Source organism: Rhinatrema bivittatum, chromosome 2 (assembly GCF_901001135.1).
Source record: "Rhinatrema bivittatum chromosome 2, aRhiBiv1.1, whole genome shotgun sequence".
Lineage (NCBI taxonomy): Eukaryota > Metazoa > Chordata > Amphibia > Gymnophiona > Rhinatrematidae > Rhinatrema > Rhinatrema bivittatum.
This window is the reverse complement of record NC_042616.1, coordinates 588100978-588121770: the sequence shown is the minus strand read 5'-3', so window position 1 is coordinate 588121770 and position 20793 is coordinate 588100978. Positions and strand designations below refer to the sequence as shown.

General features: G+C 42.6%; 1 long non-coding RNA gene across 1 annotated transcript; it reads right to left on the bottom strand.

Moving 5' to 3' along the window:
• Window positions 1-797: 797 nt before the first annotated feature.
• Window positions 798-15944, bottom strand: LOC115085257. The gene is made up of 3 exons (XR_003854768.1): window positions 15680-15944; window positions 6380-6518; window positions 798-4679 (listed from the first exon to the last, which is right to left on the bottom strand). It is a non-coding gene; the product is annotated as an uncharacterized LOC115085257 (long non-coding RNA).
• Between the last annotated feature and the right edge of the window lie 4849 nt (window positions 15945-20793).

Below are 20793 nucleotides of genomic sequence, written 5' to 3'. Positions count from 1 at the left end.
TAATTTTTATTCTCAGTTTTTTAACACAGTTCCTATCAATTTCTCTCTCCCCTAGCACTTCACTACCTTTCTCCTTCCCGCAACTTCTGCGCTTACTGTCACCTGACCCCCATCCTCTCCTTTTTCCTTCACTGCTCCACCTCCCCCCTCCCTGTTATTTGTAATTTCCTCTTCCTCCTTTACAATGTTGATTGTGAACCGGCATGATATGTCCTATGAATGTCGGTATATTTTAAAAGCATTTAAATAAATAAATAAATAAATCACAAAGTGTAGTAGAGCCATATTGCACAGCTTAACGCAATCATTATTAGCTGCATTAAAACTGTGTGATATGGCTTTGCAAGTTATGAAGCCAGCCCACTTGGCCAGAAATCCCTCCTCAAACTCCACCCCTTTTCTAAATTAGCATCGCATCATGCGTTATGGTGCTTTTCGCACACAAAAAATGGCTTAACGAATGCGAAAAGCCCATAACGCAGCTTGGAAAATAACCCCCTAAATTAGATCCTCAAAAGTAATTTTCTACCAATTCTGAGAGAGAGAATTGGGCTAAATTTGTTAGACAGAGGACAAAAGACCACTGTATATCCCATTCATATCTGACCAAAAATTATTTGATATGTGGCACTACTGCGTTAAAACAGAAATAATTTCACTCTGTTTTCTACCTACCCTTTTTTACTTAATATGATATCTAACAACCCAATTGAAAATGCTTAGGCACTCATGGCACTCCTGGCTTGTTTCCTGCCCCCAAATCTCAGGCAGCCACACACAGACCAGGAAGCAGTGACTTGTGGAATAAGTCTCTTTATTTAATCATGACCACTGTACACTACAACACATAGCACAATACAAATCATGAAGCAAATTGTGGCATAATAGTTTGATTAAAATACAGGAAACTGGTTGGACTCCTTTCTACCCCATCTCAACCTGAATAGCTAGTCTCTGTACTTGTGGGCGATATTGAACTACCACTATCTCTTCACAGCTTGCTGCACAAACCCAACCACAGTTGACCCGTCTATATGACTTGCTTGATTCCTGATAGTAGCCTTCTGCATGAACCCAGCTACAACACGGCCTATGGTACTCCTAAGTTATGTGCACTCACTCTCACTGACTTCACCTTCACTGGTTGCCCATCAGTGCCATCTGTGGCACTGCTTATGGAGGCATTTCCCAACCTTTTCAAGGCCAAGGAACACCTACATTAACAAAATGATGTGTGGCACACCGACCTCCACCGAGCAGGTAATGTGGACAGTGACAGGACTCTTGTGGCCAAAAAAAGAGCTAAGAAAGCATTTAAAGCTCCAAAAATCTGTCTTCCAAACATTAAAGCAAAGAGAGAGACAGGACAGAGAAATTCGTGAACCTGTAATGATAGACCAGCTCCATCTATAAACAAATGCAGGATAAGGGAGAAGTCACTGTGCTGCTGCAATTCAGCTCAGTCAACTTGGCTGTCGTATGCGGCTGCTAGAGCTCCTTCACTGCTGCTATTCCCAACACTCGAGTCAGTCACATCCAGTCCTCAGTGCATGCTCTCCCCAGCTCGCTCAGCCTAGGGACAAGACTCAGAAGAGGAGGTGCTGTGAGGACTCTGCATGCTGCAGGGGCCCAGCTATCCATGCCCTGCATGTTGCTCATTAATTACCATGCTCTGGGGCTCATGCTGTAATTAGGAAGAAGATGCATGCATGATTACACATGTTCTCAGAAAGGAGCGCCGACATGTTTAAGAGCCACCGCTGGTGTCGCTTGTTGGTGTGAGATGCTAAGAGCGGAGCCCGTTGCTGGCCTGGATCTGAGCATCAGACAATGGTAATTTTTCCATGGCGCACCTGATTATGTCTAAAGGCAGACTGGCTAGGAAACATTGGCTTAAGGTACTGAAGACACTGGGGTCCACTGAGCCAGTCACTGAAAAATTGTCCTTAGGCCAAGGCTGGGGGATCCTAACCAGCTCATGCTGGCTGCTACCACAGTGTACCTCTCTTCCTGCTCTTGGACGTCTGGTTGGTGAGACACAGTATGTGGAAGGGAGAGTCTTTTGAGCAAAGCAAAGTCATAAAAAGTTGACAGCCAGCAAAATGAGAGATTTATTCAGATCTGCAATGTGTTCAGCTGCAATGTCTTGCTGTTGCATTTGTCACTAACCTCCCAACCCTGTCCACATGCTGACCCAAACCACTAAGGCACCTGCCATTTGGCCTTATCTCCATCCATTACAGGGGAGAAGTTATGTGTGTGTCAGTTATGTTATTTTACGCCACTGACAGGTCGATGCAGAATCTGAGCCCTAAGAATATGTGCCTGGTTTTCAGTGTGCATTTTTAGTGTCCAGATTATTATTATTACTATGACTTTTTAAACTCCCGATACTATACTATTATTATTATTACTACAATTATTTTTTTTTAACTCCTGATGCTAATTTATCTGTCTTTCTGCCAGTGGGAAGCAGCTAGTACTTATCCTGCTAAGTAGTTTCCCTGCCAGATAGACGGATAAATCAGTATTTATTGGGCTAAGTGGCAGTGGTGGCTGCTGCCACATACCCAGATAAGTCGGTACTTATCAGGGTAAGTGCCAGCAGCCGCCTCCAGTTACCCGATAAGTCAGTAATTATCTGGTTAAGTGGCAGTGGCTTCCGACACTTACCTGGAGAGTTCCTGATTAATTTTTTAACTTATTTTTACTTTATTATTATTTTCATAGTGCATTGGCCTATGTCAGGGGAACATCTTTATATAGATAGAATAAGCAATATATAAATGATAGGTGGACATTTTGTGTGTTGAATTTTATTTGTAACTGCTTAGGGTATTTTTTTCTGAATTAGCAGAAATCAAGTTGGAGTAAATACGTAAATAAATAATGATGTTCACAGTAATTCTTCATGTGGGCACAAGGAGTTATGGGTATAGGGTTAGGTTAAGGGAGTGAGTATAAAGGTCTGGAGAAGGGTGTGAGTAGATTTAGTTGATTACACACTAGTCTTTGATCTCTTTAGATTCAGCTGCAGTTTGTCTGGCTTTAATTAATTAGAAAATGAAACAAGTTAACTATACTAGCTTAGCTAACATTCCCTCATAATTAATTAAATTAAATCTAGGATTTTCTAAATAAATATCATTGTAAACCATTTGCTTTTTTATTGATGTAGAGCTGTCGACTTCAGCATTAATTTGTTTATATGATTGAGGCAGGCAGGCCCATAATACCTCCAAGGGCTACTGTTGGTTTATAAACCGACAAGGACATACTGTTCTCCTCAGAAGAATATGCCTCAGATTCAGATTCTGCCACCTTCTCGGTTAAGATTAGAGCTTACCTGTAAGACAGCTTTTTATCTGTTTTGCCCCTATTCACTGAACAAAATATATTTTGAAATTCAGACTAAGTATCTTATTTGAAGTTCAGAAAACTAAATCTTGGTTGTTTAACTTCTAAGGATTTGTTCTACCTCCATTGTGCAGAGGAGATATGTTATCAGTATCTTATGTTGACTCGAGTATGAATATTCAGTTAAGGTAGCAGTGGAGGGTTATGGGCTGGTGTTGGTTGGATTACATGTAAGGTGGGCTTTTTTTGTGTTTTCTTTTTAATTTTTTAAATGTATTAATTTTTTTATTATTAAATTATGCACAATTGAAAGAGATGATTATTAGGTGGTCATTTTGTGTGTTGACTTTTATTTGTAACTACTTAGGGTATTTTTTTCTGAATTAGCAGAAATCAAATTGGAATAAATAAAATAAATAATGTTTATCATTTATTCTTCATGTGGGTACAGGGAGTTATGGGTATAAGGTTAGGTTAAGGGAGTGAGTATAAAGGTCTGGAGAAGGGTGTGAGTAGATTTAATTGATTAAGCACTAGTCTTTCATCTCTTTAGATTCAGCCTGTTTGAGTTGCTTTAACTCAATCCCCAGAGTTCAGAAGTCCATATTAATAAATCATCTCAATCACTTTGGTGAAATTCAACCAATTGTCAAACTCTAATGACTCAAGAATCACAGCAAAGTTACTTGGGGACTGAGAGAGCCTTTTTATTCTCATAATGGTTGGTTCTTCCAGGTCAGAGTTGAGCTCTATGGAGAGCTTTAACTGCAGCTACCTTACTGTGGAAGAGTTAAGGAAAATAGGAATGCTACTACTTATAATAATAATAATAATAAGTAGGAAAAATCAAACTAAAATGTTCAGTTCCAGTGCTCATCTTATGATAAGAAACATAATTCCTGACTTCAAAGAATAACACTATAGGCAGTAAACACCATGCTAAGAGTTAGGGCCTGATTCTTTAAGCTTTGACCCATATACACGGAATGGGAGAAAAGCCTTAGCAAATCAAGCCTACAGTGCTAAATAATCTGCAATTAAATGTATGACTTTTAATCGGCTTCTACATGAAATAGGCTCTAACATGACCCTCCTAGGGGCAGCATTGGTTTATGTGACCTTTACAGATTTTCTCCGGTTTTATTTCCGTCCTTTAACTTTTTGTCCAGGCTGAAGAGCTGTCTTCATTCCTGTAAACTTTCTATCACTTGCTTCATCTGCTTTTGGCCTGCTGGCTTCTCTTTTTTCCAGAATAGGGTCTTTGTTTGGATCAGGAATCTCTTCTGTGGTAGTTTTGTCATTTACATGTGGTTTTACAGAATCTGAATTTGAAAAAAAAAACATTAAAACAATATATTTTAAATAAAGTTTTTTCTTTCCTTACTTAGCACTCATTAACATTGTTATCCAAAATGAAATCTAAGGGAAGTAATGATACTGCAGAAGCTGATTTATGGCTTTTTCTCACTGTTACTCCTAGAGGTCAAATCATAAAATAGAAACAGTAGCGTTGAGTGCATCTTAACACTGTACGTACAGAGCCAAGCACAAAGATTGGGTACAATCACAAACTGCAAAGCAGGTAAAGTTAAAAATACCTTCACTGAAGAAATTCCATTGAAAGTTCAGCTACAAGTCAAGCTTCAAGATCAAAATGCAAACTGAGCAGAACCTGTGTACCTTTTACTTTGACTTTCTCTGGGGGGTTTCTCCCAGCTCAATATGATGAATGATTCTATATGTAAGGCTCCATTAGGGATCTTACTAAGGAGTATGTCTCTGCTTTGCAGTGTAGGCCAGAGGAATGTACCATTTGTCCACAGCACCCCATTTGAGGTTGCTATAATGGTCCAGTCCAGGTCTGACATCAGTGAGTGAGCTTTAGGGGTGTTTTGAGGATTTTTGAGCTGGAATTTGAGAGAGGTAGGAGCTCTTTACCTCCCTTTGCCCTGTACATTTTTGATCTGTAGGCCAAATACATTGGTTTTGGATTTTTGTTTTTTGGTATTCTTCATAATAGCAAATGGCTAGCACCACATTGATCCTGAAGGCGGGTTGCTTCGGGCCCTGCACCATCTCTCAATTTGGCACTGGCAGGCCACTATTATTAAGAATACCAAAAATCTAAAACCAAGGTATTTGGCCTGCAGATCCTAGGGCAAAAAAATAATAGCGCCATATTGAACAAGATGGTGCAGGGCCCGGAGCCTAGGGTACGCACCGGGTCCCACTAGACCACCAGGGATTGCATGGTACGTGAAGGGGGGAGGTTCAGGGAAGCTCCAGGGTGGGAGAGGGGCTTGCTGGCCTGGGACGAGGAAGGGTTAGAGACTGAGGGAGAAGGATTTTGGAAGATGGGATGGAGGTTTAGAAGGGAGGAGAGGGGCCTGGCTCTTAAGCAATTTTATTGTTTTTATTTACTTTCAACAATACTGAGGCTGCCTCAGAGGAGCAGCGGGCTGGTGGGACACAGGAGTTCACCAGACTCCTGGGGTTTCTTTGGGTCGCTTGGCCTCTTAAATTCATGGCCCCAGGACCATCAGAATGTGCAATAGTGTTTGACTGCACCCAGGGAAAGTTAACTACAACGCCTGAGTTATAGCTAACTTTCATGAAAACAACAAGGCTTGTGATTTTTCAGGCAAATCGTGTTATTTTATTAGCATGAAAATGCTAATAAAATAACATGCAAAGCAGCTCATTACCATACCTGCATTATTGGGGGGGGGGGGGGGATAACTTGCAGTATTTAAAATTCCATGTGTTATTGCATTTACCACACAGTAAACACTAATGCCACTAAGTAAACCACCCCCTAAGACAGTACCTGAGGTAATGGGGGCTGAAATGACTTGCCCAAAACTTTATACCCTACATCTGTAAAGCTATTAATTAGGAAAAACAAGCAGTGTTAAAGCAGTACTTGCAATATTTGCAATAGTTTCTTCCTTTAGGTGAAAGTGAAAGCTCACTTTCAAAAAGTAAAGTACAAGCGAACAAGAAAAAAAAAAATCATTCCTACCCTTTTTAGATTCTTCTTTGCTTTTTTTGTTGGAAAACCTTTTCAGGGGCATAGGGGTTTTTTTGGTTGTACCTAGACTTCTATTTCCCGACACCTGCGCCCCTGTGTCAGGCTCCACGTCGGGTGGTGTTGAAATCAGCTACCAAAACAAGAAGAGAGAATTCACCAGCAAGAAGAACATTTCTCGTAGCTTTCTACATTGTGACGTTTCTGACTTGCAGGGACCTCTTTTTCCCAAAGCTACACTCTCTCATTTTAGCTCTGCACCATCAGTTTTTAGAATGCAGAACCAAATCCCTTTATATTGTTTAAATGCCCAAGAGTACTCAGCATGGTTCACAGGTAAGGTCAAAAGCGCCAGGCGGACCCAGTCCTGGTTTTACCTCATTGCAGGCATGGAAATAGGGTCCTGCTTTTCGTATGCAAATCAGAGCTGCATATCCAGCTTCATACGTGCCATGGGGGAAATACAGGACTGGATCGGCCTTTCCCTTTTGCCAGGGAGCTTTATGGTTATCCTGGTTTTGGGCTTACAGGCCTGTACTGTGGCTGAGCTAAACCAATATTTTATTAGGAGACTGAAAGATCTGTATGCGGCATGCATACATACAGGGCCTGATTCTCCCAACTATAGCTTTTAGGAAAATTACAGCCTCCCACACCCCCACCACACACACAGCTGCCAAGATCTTTGGAGGCAATAGCAATTAAATATATTTGTGTCCTGCTTTTTTTAAGCTCCTGAGGGATGTTACAACTTATTGAGTTTGTGCAGTTTTCAAGGTCAGACCCTGTTGCAGGACATGGAACCCATTTTTGGCCTTTTTGTATTCTCTCCTCCTCTTTGCATGTGTGCCCTTTACCTCTCCTCTACACGGACGACATCACATACAGCTAGATCAGGGGCTGAAGAAACACTTTGAAAATGCTCCAGCTGTGATGTCTGTGCAGAGCTTGGGATCTGAAGTCAAAAGCAACTCCCTCATACTTCAAGGAAATTCAAATTTTATTTCTGTTTTTGGAAATGTTTTCTGGTGCATAAAACCATAGAGCATCAAGCTAATAGGAAAACCTTTCTGCTTCCTCTACATACAGCATCAAAGAAAGAATAGAGTAGCCTCTACACTAGGGATGGTCAACTTTGGGCCTGAAGAGCCTCAAACAGGTCTGGCTTTCAGGATATCCACAATGAATATACACATGATAAATTTGCATGCACTGCCTCCATTGTATGCAAATATAAATAATGAATATTCATTGTTGATATCTTGAAAATCAGGCCTGTTTGTGGCCCTTGAGGACCAGAGATGGCCACTTTGCAATACACTCTGTAAGCAGTTCCAAAATTAGGCTTTCTAATTGCATTTATAAAACAAAAATGATCAAGGTCATTGTTGACCTTAAGAAGCCTTTCATTTCCTTGTCCTACTCATGTTAATTTGTTCCCCAAAAATGCTGTTCTCCTTTTTACCTCACATCTCCTCTTTGATCCCACAGATTAGCTCTCAGTCAGACATAACTTGACATCATAAATCTCACCACCTGAGTTGTCTCCTTTCATAATCAAATATAAAAGATTTCATAAACACTTTGTCTAAAATGGCAGGAAGCAGCTGTTAGGTCATAGTGAGCAAACTTGCTGAGGACATCACCTTAAGTAACAACAAGCAAGTCCAGTAAATACATTTGAAATCAGGAACAAAACAGGAGACATGAATAGACTGGTACAAGTCACAGGCATGAACAGCAATGAACAGGAGCCAATAGGCCAGGAACAGACAGGAACCAGAACTGGAAACAGGAACTAGAAACAGAGAAGGATTCCAGATATCTACTGTACCTGCATGAAGCACAAGCCAAAGAAGTCGCTGAATACACCAGTGAATCCTACTGGCTTCGGCTGGTCAATCAGTTGGCATAAGGTGGTAGGAACAAAAGTTTAATGACCTCACTGACCTGGATGTTAAGCTTAAAGGCACTTCTCCCCATCTCCATTTGCTCAAATCCAGTGGCATTTGGCTTGCATCCTTGACGACTCCTACTACTATTTAACAAAGCTGCATGGTGGGGTGAGCAGCATAGGAGACAGAGAGACAACAGATGTCGGTGACTGTAATTGAGGCACAGTCCACTGGGGATACACCTCAGCTCTCAGGGGATTAATATGAAAGAACATAGAGGGGAAACACGTTCCTGTTCCCCTGGCTGGAGAGCTTCTTGTACCAGCACTTCTACTATTCCCCCCCTTTCCTTGGGTAGTGACTAGATCTGCTGGCATGTCTTCTGGCTGTTAGAGGAACATCACCTTGGAGGATATCTGGAAAATGACACTCAGAAGTTTAGGCATTCTTTCTGACTCTGTTTCCCAAGTGTGTAAATTTACAAGTGAAACTATGCAAGCTCAAAACCAGGATACTAAACTGGAACACCTAGGGCAAAGTGGTCACTATGGGACATCAGATCTCTAGTATATCAGCCTCCAATTTGGACTTTACCAAGGACACCTTAGCACTGGTGTCAAGGAAGTAGCAAAGTCCACCTTATTAGTTTCATTATTATATGATGGTAGGTTCCATATTAGGAGCTACCACCCAGCAAAAAGATCTAGGAGTCATAGTGGATAGTAAATTGAAATCATCATTGGCTCAGTGTGCTGCATCAGTCACAAAAGCAAACAGGATGTTAGGAATTATTAGGAAGGGAATGGTTAATAAAATGGAAAATGTCATAATGCCTCTATATCACTCCATGTTGAGACCGCACCTGGAATACTGTGTACAATTCTGGTCACCGCATCTCAAAAAAGATATAGTTGTGATGGAGAAGGTACAGAGAAGGGCAACCAAAATGATAAAGGGGATGGAACAGCTCCCCTGTGAGGAAAGGCTAAAGAGGTTAGGGCTGTTCAGCATAGAGAAGAAATGGCTGAGGGGGGATATGATAGAGGTCTTTAAAATCATGAGAAGTCTAGAATGGTTAAATGTGAATCAGTTATTTTCTCATTTGGTTAATAGAAGGACTAGGGGGCACCCCATGAAGTTAGCAAGTAGCAAATGTAAAACTAATTGGAGAAAATTCTTTTTCACTCATCATACAATTAAGCTCTGGAATTTGTTGCCAGAGGATGCGGTTAGTGAAGTTAGTGTAGCTGGGTTTAAAAAAGGTTTGGATAGGTTCTTGGAGGAGAGGCCCATTGACTGCTATTAATCAAGTTGACTTAGGGATAGCCACTGGTATTACTGACATCAGTAGCATAGGATCTACATAGTTATTGGGTACTTCCCAGGTATTTGTAGCCTGGTTTGGCCTCTGATTGAAACAGGATGCTGGGTTTCATAGACCCTTGGTCTGACCAAGTATGGGCAATTTCTTATGTTCTTATTTGTATTTGAGCAGGACCTTAATATGGTTATGCAATTGTACTTTTGCAGGATATAGGTGATATTTATGGGACAGAAAATTTGTACCCATCCTGTATTGCTAGATTTATACAAGAAAGCAGAAAAATGTTTCTTTCAATACATAAAGAAGCTTGTGACCTTGGGATTAAAGTTTTTTATTAGCAATTTAGCATAGTAATCTAGAATTTATGGAAAACTCTACCAAGGCAAACAATTTGTGATTATTGAATTTTCACAAAACTTCACCATTATCCCTGCAGGAGCCCTTCAAAAAGTATTTGAAAATTGTGAAAGTTTCTATTTCTATCACCCGATATTTAGGCTGCATTACATGCTCACGTTTAGAAGGCATGCAATGCAGATGAAAGTGGAATGAATTCAGAAAAAACTGCAGATGCTCTGGATTGTCTGCCTTTCATGAAGCATTCCAGAATGAGAGTCCTACTCGTGCCACCCTGCTTGACTCCTTTAATCTTGAGTCAAATAAAGATCCTATGCTCAAATGTTACTTAGGAATAGAGACATTCCATTTTGTTGTATTAAAATCAGGATTTTTCCCAATATGGCCCATACAATCCAGCTTAGGAGAAAGGCATTTTTCCAAATACAACACACGTACTGGGGCAGTGGGAACACTTTTTTTAAAAAGTTGACATAGAGATGTCTAATGCATTATAAAGTTAAAATATATATATAGCATCCTTCCTAATTAGTTATTTTCCTTTCAGATAAGGTTAATTAATGTTTTGGTATTATTCTGTTTCTTATATCACTTACTTAAATGGGCTCTGAAGGGAATGGGAATATTGTTCCTGTGGGGTGATCCGGGTAACTACAGACCAGTGAGCCTGACTTCAGTGCCGGGAAAAATAGTGGAAACTATTCTCAAGATCAAAATCGTAGAGCATATAGAAAGACATGGTTTAATGGGACACAGTCAACATGGATTTACTCAAGGGAAGTCTTGCCTAACAAATCTGCTTCATTAATAAACATGTGGATAAAGGTGAACCGGTAGATATAGTGTTTTTGGATTTTCAGAAGGCATTTGACAAAGTCCCTTATGAGAGGCTTCTAAGAAAACTAAAAAGTCATGGGATAGGAGGCAATGTCCTTTTGTGGATTGCAAACTGTTTAAAAGACAGGAAACAGAGAGTAGGATTAAATGGTCAATTTTCTCCGTGGAAAAGTGTAAACAATGGAGTGCCTCAGGGATCTGTACTTGGACCGGTGCTTTGTTTTCAATATATATATAAATGATCTGGAAAGGAATTCAACGAGTGAGGTTATCAAATTTGCGGATGATACAAAATTATTCAGAGTAGTTAAATCACAAGCAGATTGTGATCAGGGGCGGATTGAGGGAAAATAGTGGCCCGGGGGATTTTTCTCCATACTGGCCCATGGTTACCCAATTACATATACAATATAATTTACATATATAATTTACATATATATGTACACACCCCTATATTTCGGCATGGTCCTCCCGTATCAACACAGTACTATTTGCCAACACTCAAAGAATAACAACCCCACCTATGAAAAAGAATACCACAAATATTACACCAGAATCTAAAATATCAATACACCTCCTATCAGGAAAACAGAACAGGCCAAGCTACTACAGATCCCTACAGAGAAACCACATGCTAAAAGAATGCTTCATCTCAGTCTTTGCATGCAGAACACAAACTCTCACCAAATACAGAATACAAAATGAAGGAGCACAAATGACAAAAACTGAAATGGAAACTCCAAGAAGCCAGACTCCGTGTATTAACAATAGAAAAATAGAACCACCATTCCTCATAAAACAAATAAAATCAAGAAACAAAGCATCAGTTATAATAGTAAAACCATAATAAAAGAATATTTTAAAACTACTGATAAATAGAATTTCTATTAATTAAAATCATATACTTTTACAATTTCCCAAACACCAATAAAATATTTCAAAACAGCACATATATCAAATAACATTCAATAATTAAAACTAATAAGGATTTTAAAAAGCCCCTGCTGTCCCCTTCTGTGGGAGCTCTTGATTTCTAGTCACCCTGATATTGTCGAGGATTAGGAGGTTATCTTCTCTCTCACACATACTCACATGTCCATTCTCTCTCACATACATACACATTCATGCTCTTATATCCACCATAACCTCTCGCTCTCACTGACAGGCTCTAAGACACTCTCTCTCCCTCCACACCCCTCCCCCCCACACACACACCCATACACAAACTCTTACTCCCTTGGATTTTCTCATACACACTCATGCTCTCACACTCACTGGCTCATACACACACACGCACACCCCCAGGCATGCACACATTCATTCTCACACACACAGACCCCCAGGCAGGCACCCATGCATTCACACATATACACTCCCAGGCAGACTCCCATTCATACACATGCACACTAAAGGCAGACTCCCTCTCTTTCTTTTACCAGCAACCTCAGAGCCTCTCTCATTCCTCTGCTGCCACTGTCACTGCTGCCGCATGGCTATTGGGGAGGTGCTGATTGCTGCTACTGGCACTGAAGCCCATTCTGCTGCCTCCTCTGTGCAGGCCCCGTGGGCTTCCACTTCCTCCATGCTGATCTCGTATATTGTGTGATCCGCATAGAGAAAGTGCTACTCTTGCACATTCCCAAAGACTACATGTGCCAATCACTAAAAAGTAATTTATTTATTTTTTTACCTTTGCTGGCTGATGTTAGTTTTCTAATCGGTTGGTCACAGGCTTTTTTTTTTCCACCTTCCCTTTCTTATTTTTTTTCCTATTCCTTTTATATTATCTTTTTTTCTTACAATTTTCTTCCCTCAAACACACAGTCAGGTTCTCATTCTCACATGCATTTCTCTCTCTCACACACACACAGGCTCTCACTGTCACATGCTGTCTGACTCTCACACACACACAGGCTCTCTCTCACTCCCACATACTGTCTTGCTCAAACACAGGCTCTCACTGTCACATGCTCTCTCTCATACAATCATTCATACACACAGTCTCTCACTGGCACATGCTGTCTGACTCTCACACACACAGGCTCTCTCTCACTCCCACATACTGTCTTGCTCAAGCACAGGCTCTCACTATCACATGCTCTCTCTCATACAATCATTCATACACACAGTCTCTCTCTTGCACATGCTATCTGACCCTCACACACCCAGGCTCTCTCTCACTCCCACATGCTGTCTTGCTCAAGCACAAGCTCTCACTGTCACATGCTCTCTCTCATACAATCATTCATACACACAGGCTCTCACTGTCACATGCTGTCTCTCTCACACACACAGAGGCTCTCACATGCTGTCTCTCTCACACACAGACACACACACAGGCTCTCTCTCACTCCCACATGCTGTCTTGCTCAAGCACAGGCTCTCCCTGTTACATGCTGTCTCTCTCACACACATAGAGGCTCTTACATGCTGTCTCTGCAAACATTCAGCTCCTCACTCCCACACACAGTCTCTCAACTCATCTCATGAACGCACACATACACACTCTACAGACCCTCAGCCTCTCTCTCACCTCTGTGCCTCCTCTTCGCGGGTCGCTGCAGGATGGGCTCTGCAGTGGCCCTGCTAACGGGCCTCTTCCTCTTCTCAGGCCGCAGCGGCCCTGCTACCGGGCCTCTTCCTCTTCTTCGGCCGCTGAGATGATTCACGGTGGCCCGTAAGCGCTGCTCCTCTTCTGCACATGCTGATGTTCCTCCTCCTTCCTGCCCACGCGGCTCCGGCAACGTTTACTTCCAGGACCGCGCAGGCAGGAAGGAGGAGGAGCATCAGCGCATTTAAACGCGATCTTTTTCTTCGGGCCGTGGTGAAGTGAGCTCCCCACGGCCCTGCCAATCTGCCTGCTACATGCATGTCACTGGCGGCCACATGAGCCTCCCTGCGCCTGGGGGCACTGGCTCCCCTCGGGATACCACTGCTCACGGCGCCCCCTAATACTTTGGCTGGAAACTTTATAATTTAAAAAAAAAAAAAATCACGTGACAGGAGTGACTGGCCCACCGGGGGAAGCCCGATCCCCCGATAGGTCAATCCGCCCCTGATTGTGATACATTACAAGAGGACCTTGCAAGACTGGAAGATTGGGCATCCAAATGGCAGATGAAATTTAATGTGGACAAGTGCAAGGTGTTGCATATAGGGAAAAATAACCCATGCTGTAGTTACACGATGTTAGGTTCCATATTAGGAGCTACCACCCAGGAAAAAGATCTAGGCATCATAGTGGATAATACTTTAAAATCGTCGGCTCAGTGTGGTGCAGCAGTCAAAAAAGCAAACAGAATGTTAGGAATTATTAGGAAGGGAATGGTTAATAGAACGGAAAATGTCATAATGCCTCTGTATCGCTCCATGGTGAGACCACACCTTGAATACTGTGTACAATTCTGGTCGCTGCATCTCAAAAAAGATATAGTTGCGATGGGGAAGGTACAGAGAAGGGCAACCAAAATGATAAGGGAATGGAACAGCTCTCCTAGAGGAAAGGCTGAAGAGGTTAGGGCTGGTCAGCTTGGAGAAGAGATGGCTGAGAGGGGATATGATAGAGGTGTTTAAAGTCATGAAAGATCTAGAACGGGTAAATTTGAATTGGTTATTTACTCTTTCGGATAATAGAAAGACTAGGGGGCACACTGCATGATGTTAGCATGTGGCACATTTAAAACTAATTGGAGAAAGTTCTTTTTCACTCAATGCACAATTAAACTCTGGAATTTGTTGCCATGGGATGTGGTTAGTGCAGTTAGTATAGCTGTGTTTAAGAAAGGATTGGATAAGTTCTTGGAGGAGAAGTCCATTATCCTGCTCTTAATTAAGTTGACTTAGAAAATAGCCACTGCTATTACTGGCATCAGTAGCATGGGATCTTCTTAGTGTTTGGGTACTTGCCAGGTACTTGTGGCTTGGTTTGGCCTCTATTGGAAACAGGATGCTGGGCTTGATGGACCCTTGGTCTGACCCAGCATGGTAATTTCTTATGTTCTTATGTTCTTACGAGACTGTGTGTGAAAGCAAGAGCTTACCTAGACAGCTTAAGGAAGGGCTTGTAACGATTGCTGACAAATGACAGATTTTGTGTGTGTTTGGATAAGGAAAAATATTCTGGAAAGAGGCATTTGTGTTGAGTGTGCTATGGACAGCAGAAAAAGTGACAACTGATTGGATGAGGACTCAACACCATCATCCTCCATCTGGAAGATGAAGTCAGTTAAAGAATGCTTTAGGGGAGAGTCTGGGGAACTAAGTGTTTCCTACTTTGAACAGTCTTCTGGAAAGTTATGGGCCTTTAGCTCCTCCATCTCCCTGTGTGCCACCTCAGTGCTATTCACAGCAACCTGGATGTGAGTATTACTGGTGACAGAAATAGAGAAAATGACAACAGATAAGAATTGCAAGCTCCATCTAGCCTGCCCAATCAATTCATTCCTGGTGCCTAACCATAAAGCCCAGTTGATATCTTCACTTTTTTTATGCCGGGGATCCTCTGTGCTTATCATCTACTTTCTTGAACTCAGTTACCCTTGATGTCTCCAGCACCTTGCATGGGAGGCCATTTCATTTATCCACCACCCTGTCTGCACAGATGAGTGCATGCTCACCTCACGTTACATGCGAGTCTGATCAGAATCCTCATATCCTCCCTGACATGCCTTGAAAATTTGGCATGGATAGGACACCAAACAAAAATGTAATCAGGGAGACACACACATATACAGACAGACAGATAGACTTAGCGATCGCATAAGCCTTCTTTTTCTTTGGAAAATGTGCTGATAAAATTAAGGACCAGAATATTCTTTTGGGCAAGGTAGGGCAGCAAAATACAATAGACTGCAAGTTTTCTGCTGTTTTGAAATAGCCCACCTTTTATCCAAGGATTTCATTTAATGCAACTTCAAGAAAGGGAACATATTCCACAGAAAATCTTCAGCATAAAGTCCCGAGAAGCTTTTGTCTCAAACAAAATAAAGGTGAAAGTTTCTCCGTGCTTTTCCCCCAAGTTTCGGCTTGTTCAAGTTTCTCCGTGCTATTTTTTCCTCTTTCAGAAGCTGCAGGAAATTAAACTCTTGCAGGTGTTTTGCTCGTCAGTCACCTTACCTTTGCCTGAAACCTAAATCTGGCCCTTGGTATTTTTACATTGATGTGCTTTGCACCCTCTCTCTCTCTCAGGACCAGTGGGTTGTCTTTCTTACTTAGAAATGGTGACTTATTCACAGTTCCTTGCTCATTTAGGTCTCTTTCACTAGCCCCAGACAGCTACTGTTGATTAAAGGGGAAGAGTGGAGGCAGTAGAGGATTTGTGGGGTTTTGGTGGTTGAGATTATAGCTGGTGACAGAGCATGCTTAATGAGAATGCTGAAAATATGACATGTGAGCATGAGAACTTATGATGGGAAAAACGTGTGAAAGTGCAGGAAATGACCCAGACAGAGATGTATACGGGCTAGTGTCATCTGACAATTTGACCATGACTAGAAAATGTTGAGATACTGCTAAGCTTAAGTTCTCTTCATCTATAATATGAAAATCTCTTTAGAAATGAGTCCCTTTGTCTGTGGAAGTGTTCTGTGATTAAATCACATTTAAGGCACCTTGACTGTGCAATGAAAATGACTAGAATGTGTTCTTCCTGCCCTTAAGAAGGGGGTGCACAGAAAATATGTTTGGTTCAGTTAAGAATTTTGTTCAGTTTCCTGTTTTGTTTGATTCAGGTCAGAAGTGCATTGGTTTTGTTTGTGTCATTTGTTTCCAGTAAAGCCAATAGGGGAAGTGATGCATCCTATTTTTGACTCTAACTTTTTTTTCACTCAAGTTTTATGAAAGTTAATGGTAGGCATCAGCAGCAGAGGCAACAACATCGCAAGACACCAAGAGTGGCAGGAACACTGCATATCATCAAAAGAGGAACAAAGGGCACCAACAGTGGCATCTACACCCCAAAGAATAGAGTGAGGGATATGGCAGCAAGCATAGTGGCATCAACACGCCAAGGTACAGAGTAAGGCATATGGCAGGAAGAAGAGTGGCATCAACACCCCAAGGTATAGAATGAGGGGTACTGTAGTAAGCACAGTGGCGTGAAGATCCCAAGGCATAGCGTGAGCGGTAAGGCAACAAATTTGGAACTCTCTGCCCAGGCAGATATGGATTATGACTTTTACAAAATGCTTTAACAAAGCACTTAAAATGTATTTGTTCAAACATTTATTCAAGTTAGACCCTAAAGTTACAACCAGGCGAACACTAACCAGCAACAAGCTTTCAGAACTTGCTGGGATACCCTCATACAGCATTGTAATATGCATGTATATCTATGTGTTAACTTCATTTGTTTATATCTGTTTTATTATGCAATTTTAAGTAGGGATGTGAATCGTTTTTCAACGATTAAAATTATCGTCCGATAATGTTAATATCGTCTTAAATCGTTATAGAACACGATACAATAGAAATTCTAACGATTTATCGTTAAAAATCGTTAAATCGTGTTAGTGCGCACTAACTCCCCGTTAGTGCGCACTAACTCCCCGTTAGTGCGCACTAACTCGATTTAGTGCGCACTAACTGAAAATGATACAAATAAACACTTTCCAGGTCACTGAAGGTCAGTTAGGAATGAATATGTGTTCCTATTGGCTGGCTGCCCTCTTATCTATTGATGTTACCAAGGTTACCACTGAGGTGATGGTTGGGGGGATGGGAAATGGAACTGGAAACTAACGAACACCAACAGAAAATGAAACAAAGTGTTCACACTTCCCAGGTCAGTAAAGGTCACTTAGGAATGAATATGTATGTATGTATTCCTATTGGCTGGCTGTGCTCTTATCTATTGATGTTACCAAGGCTAACACTGAGGTAATGGTTGGGGGGATGTGAAATGGAAACAGTTGGAAGCTTGACAAAAAAAGTAATGTAATGATCAGCACTCACGTGACTAGAACTTGTTTGTTTATTATTTTTGTTAGCAGGCACCTGAAATGCTAGTGCATGTTGAATTTGCCAATCACTGTGCATTTTAGAAAGGTGGTCCTGGCTGGAACTGTACACAGTTCAAATATATGTAATTGATTGTTGGTAAGTGTATTTTTTAAGTAGCCACACTGGCACAAGTATGTTTACTTTTCCTCCTACTTAACTCACTAGCTCAGCTTTGTAAGAAGGGCTTCTCTGCTTGTGTGTTGTTTTTGTTTGGTGTGAGGAGAGCAGAAACATCAGATCTTTATTCAATCTACTACAGTCATCTCTACAGTGCCCTATCCCTATTAATACCAGGAGTGTTGTGATCTTCCTGCACACAGTGCCCTAACCCTGATACCAGTCTGAGACAGCTCCCTCCCTGCATTACTAGTGAGAGGCTGGCTTCACAGACAGGGGGGAGCTGCCTGACCCTCACTCCTGACTTCCCCCATGTCCCAGCTAGTGAATGGTGTGTGGGTGAGGGGGGGGGGGGAGGATGGTGAAGTCTGAGACAGCTCCCTCCCTGCATTACTAGTGAGAGGCTGGCTTCACAGACAGGGGGGAGCTGCCTGACCCTCACTCCTGACTTCCCCCATGTCCCAGCTAGTGAATGGTGTGTGGGTGAGGGGGGGGGGGAGGATGGTGAAGTCTGAGACAGCTCCCTCCCTGCATTACTAGTGAGAGGCTGGCTTCACAGACAGGGGGGAGCTGCCTGACCCTCACTCCTGACTTCCCCCATGTCCCAGCTAGTGAATGGTGTGTGAGTGAGGGGGGGGGGGGGGAGGAGGTTGGTGAAGTCTGAGACAGCTCCCTCCCTGCATTACTAGTGAGAGGCTGGCTTCACAGACAGGGGGGAGCTGCCTGACCCTCACTCCTGACTTCCCCCATGTCCCAGCTAGTGAATGGTGTGTGGGTGAGGGGGGGGGGGGAGGATGGTGAAGTCTGAGACAGCTCCCTCCCTGCATTACTAGTGAGAGGCTGGCTTCACAGACAGGGGGGAGCTGCCTGACCCTCACTCCTGACTTCCCCCATGTCCCAGCTAGTGAATGGTGTGTGGGTGAGGGGGGGGGGAGGAGGATGGTGAAGTCTGAGACAGCTCCCTCCCTGCATTACTAGTGAGAGGCTGGCTTCACAGACAGGGGGGAGCTGCCTGACCCTCACTCCTGACTTCCCCCATGTCCCAGCTAGTGAATGGTGTGTGGGTGAGGGGGGGGGGGGGGGAGGAGGATGGTGAAGTCTGAGACAGCTCCCTCCCTGCATTACTAGTGAGAGGCTGGCTTCACAGACAGGGGGGAGCTGCCTGACCCTCACTCCTGACTTCCCCCATGTCCCAGCTAGTGAATGGTGTGTGGGTGAGGGGGGGGGGGGAGGATGGTGAAGTCTGAGACAGCTCCCTCCCTGCATTACTAGTGAGAGGCTGGCTTCACAGACAGGGGGGAGCTGCCTGACCCTCACTCCTGACTTCCCCCATGTCCCAGCTAGTGAATGGTGTGTGGGTGAGGGGGGGGGGGGGAGGATGGTGAAGTCTGAGACAGCTCCCTCCCTGCATTACTAGTGAGAGGCTGGCTTCACAGACAGGGGGGAGCTGCCTGACCCTCACTCAAGGAGAGAAGCCCTTCTTACAAAGCTGAGCTAGTGAGTTAAGTAGGAGGAAAAGTAAACATACTTGTGCCAGTGTGGCTACTTAAAAAATACACTTACCAACAATCAATTACATATATTTGAACTGTGTACAGTTCCAGCCAGGACCACCTTTCTAAAATGCACAGTGATTGGCAAATTCAACATGCACATGTCTGCTAACAAAAATAATAAACAAAGAAGTTCTAGTCACGTGAGTGCTGATCATCACATGTCAAGCTTCCAACTGTTTCCATTTCACATCCCCCCAACCATTACCTCAGTGGTAACCTTGGTAACATCAATAGATAAGAGCACAGCCAGCCAATAGGAATACATATTCATTCCTAAGTGACCTTTACTGACCTGGGAAGTGTGAACACTTTGTTTCATTTTCTGTTGGTGTTCATGAGTTTCCAGTTCCATTTCCCATCCCCCCAACCATCACCTCAGTGGTAACCTTGGTAACATCAATAGATAAGAGGGCTGCCAGCCAATAGGAACACATATTCATTCCTAACTGACCTTCAGTGACCTGGAAAGTGTCTATTTGTATTATTTTGAGTTAGTGCGCACTAACTCGAGTTAGTGCACACTAACGGGGAGTTAGTGCGCACTAACTCGAGTTAGTGCGCACTAATCGGAAAAAACGATTTTTAACAATTTTTCAACGAAATAATCGTGCCAAACACGATTTTCTTCTCCTGCCACACGATTTCTATCGTTAAGACGATATGGAAAACGATTCACATCTCTAATTTTAAGGTTTACTCCACCACCAAAGCCTGTTGGATGTGTGCAGGTTATAAATGTTTAAAAATAAATACAATAAATAAGTGTGGCAACACCACAATAGGACACTGAACCGTAAAAGCAGTAAGATCGCTTACTGACTCTGTGGCTATCTGCCTGCCTCTTCTCAGCAGATATCATGCTAGTAACTAGGAGGTCCATATTCAGATGCAGTCTGGATGGCAAAGTTAGTTGGATAACCTTATCCAGCGAACTTTGGAGGCATTTTCTATAGTGCAGCCGCACTACTGAATATAGCCGGCTATCCTAAAGTTAGTTAACTATAGCTGGCTAACTTTTGGACAGCTCTTTGATCTGACCAGATTTAGTTGGCTAGATCATACAGGTAACTGAATATCGGAGTTAGCAGTTAACCTGACTGGCTAACTCAACGCCTCCCAGTTACGCTCCTAGAATGCCCCTAACTTATCCATCTAAATTCTATCCGCCTAACTTATTAGCTGGCTAGAATTTAGCTGGATATGCCCTAATGTTTATTTACCTGGCTAATTTCTGAGTTAGCAAGCTAAATGCTTTTGAATATGGACCTTAGGTTCTTCAAAAACTCCTCAGCTACTAGCTGTTCAATATTCCTGACAATTCCT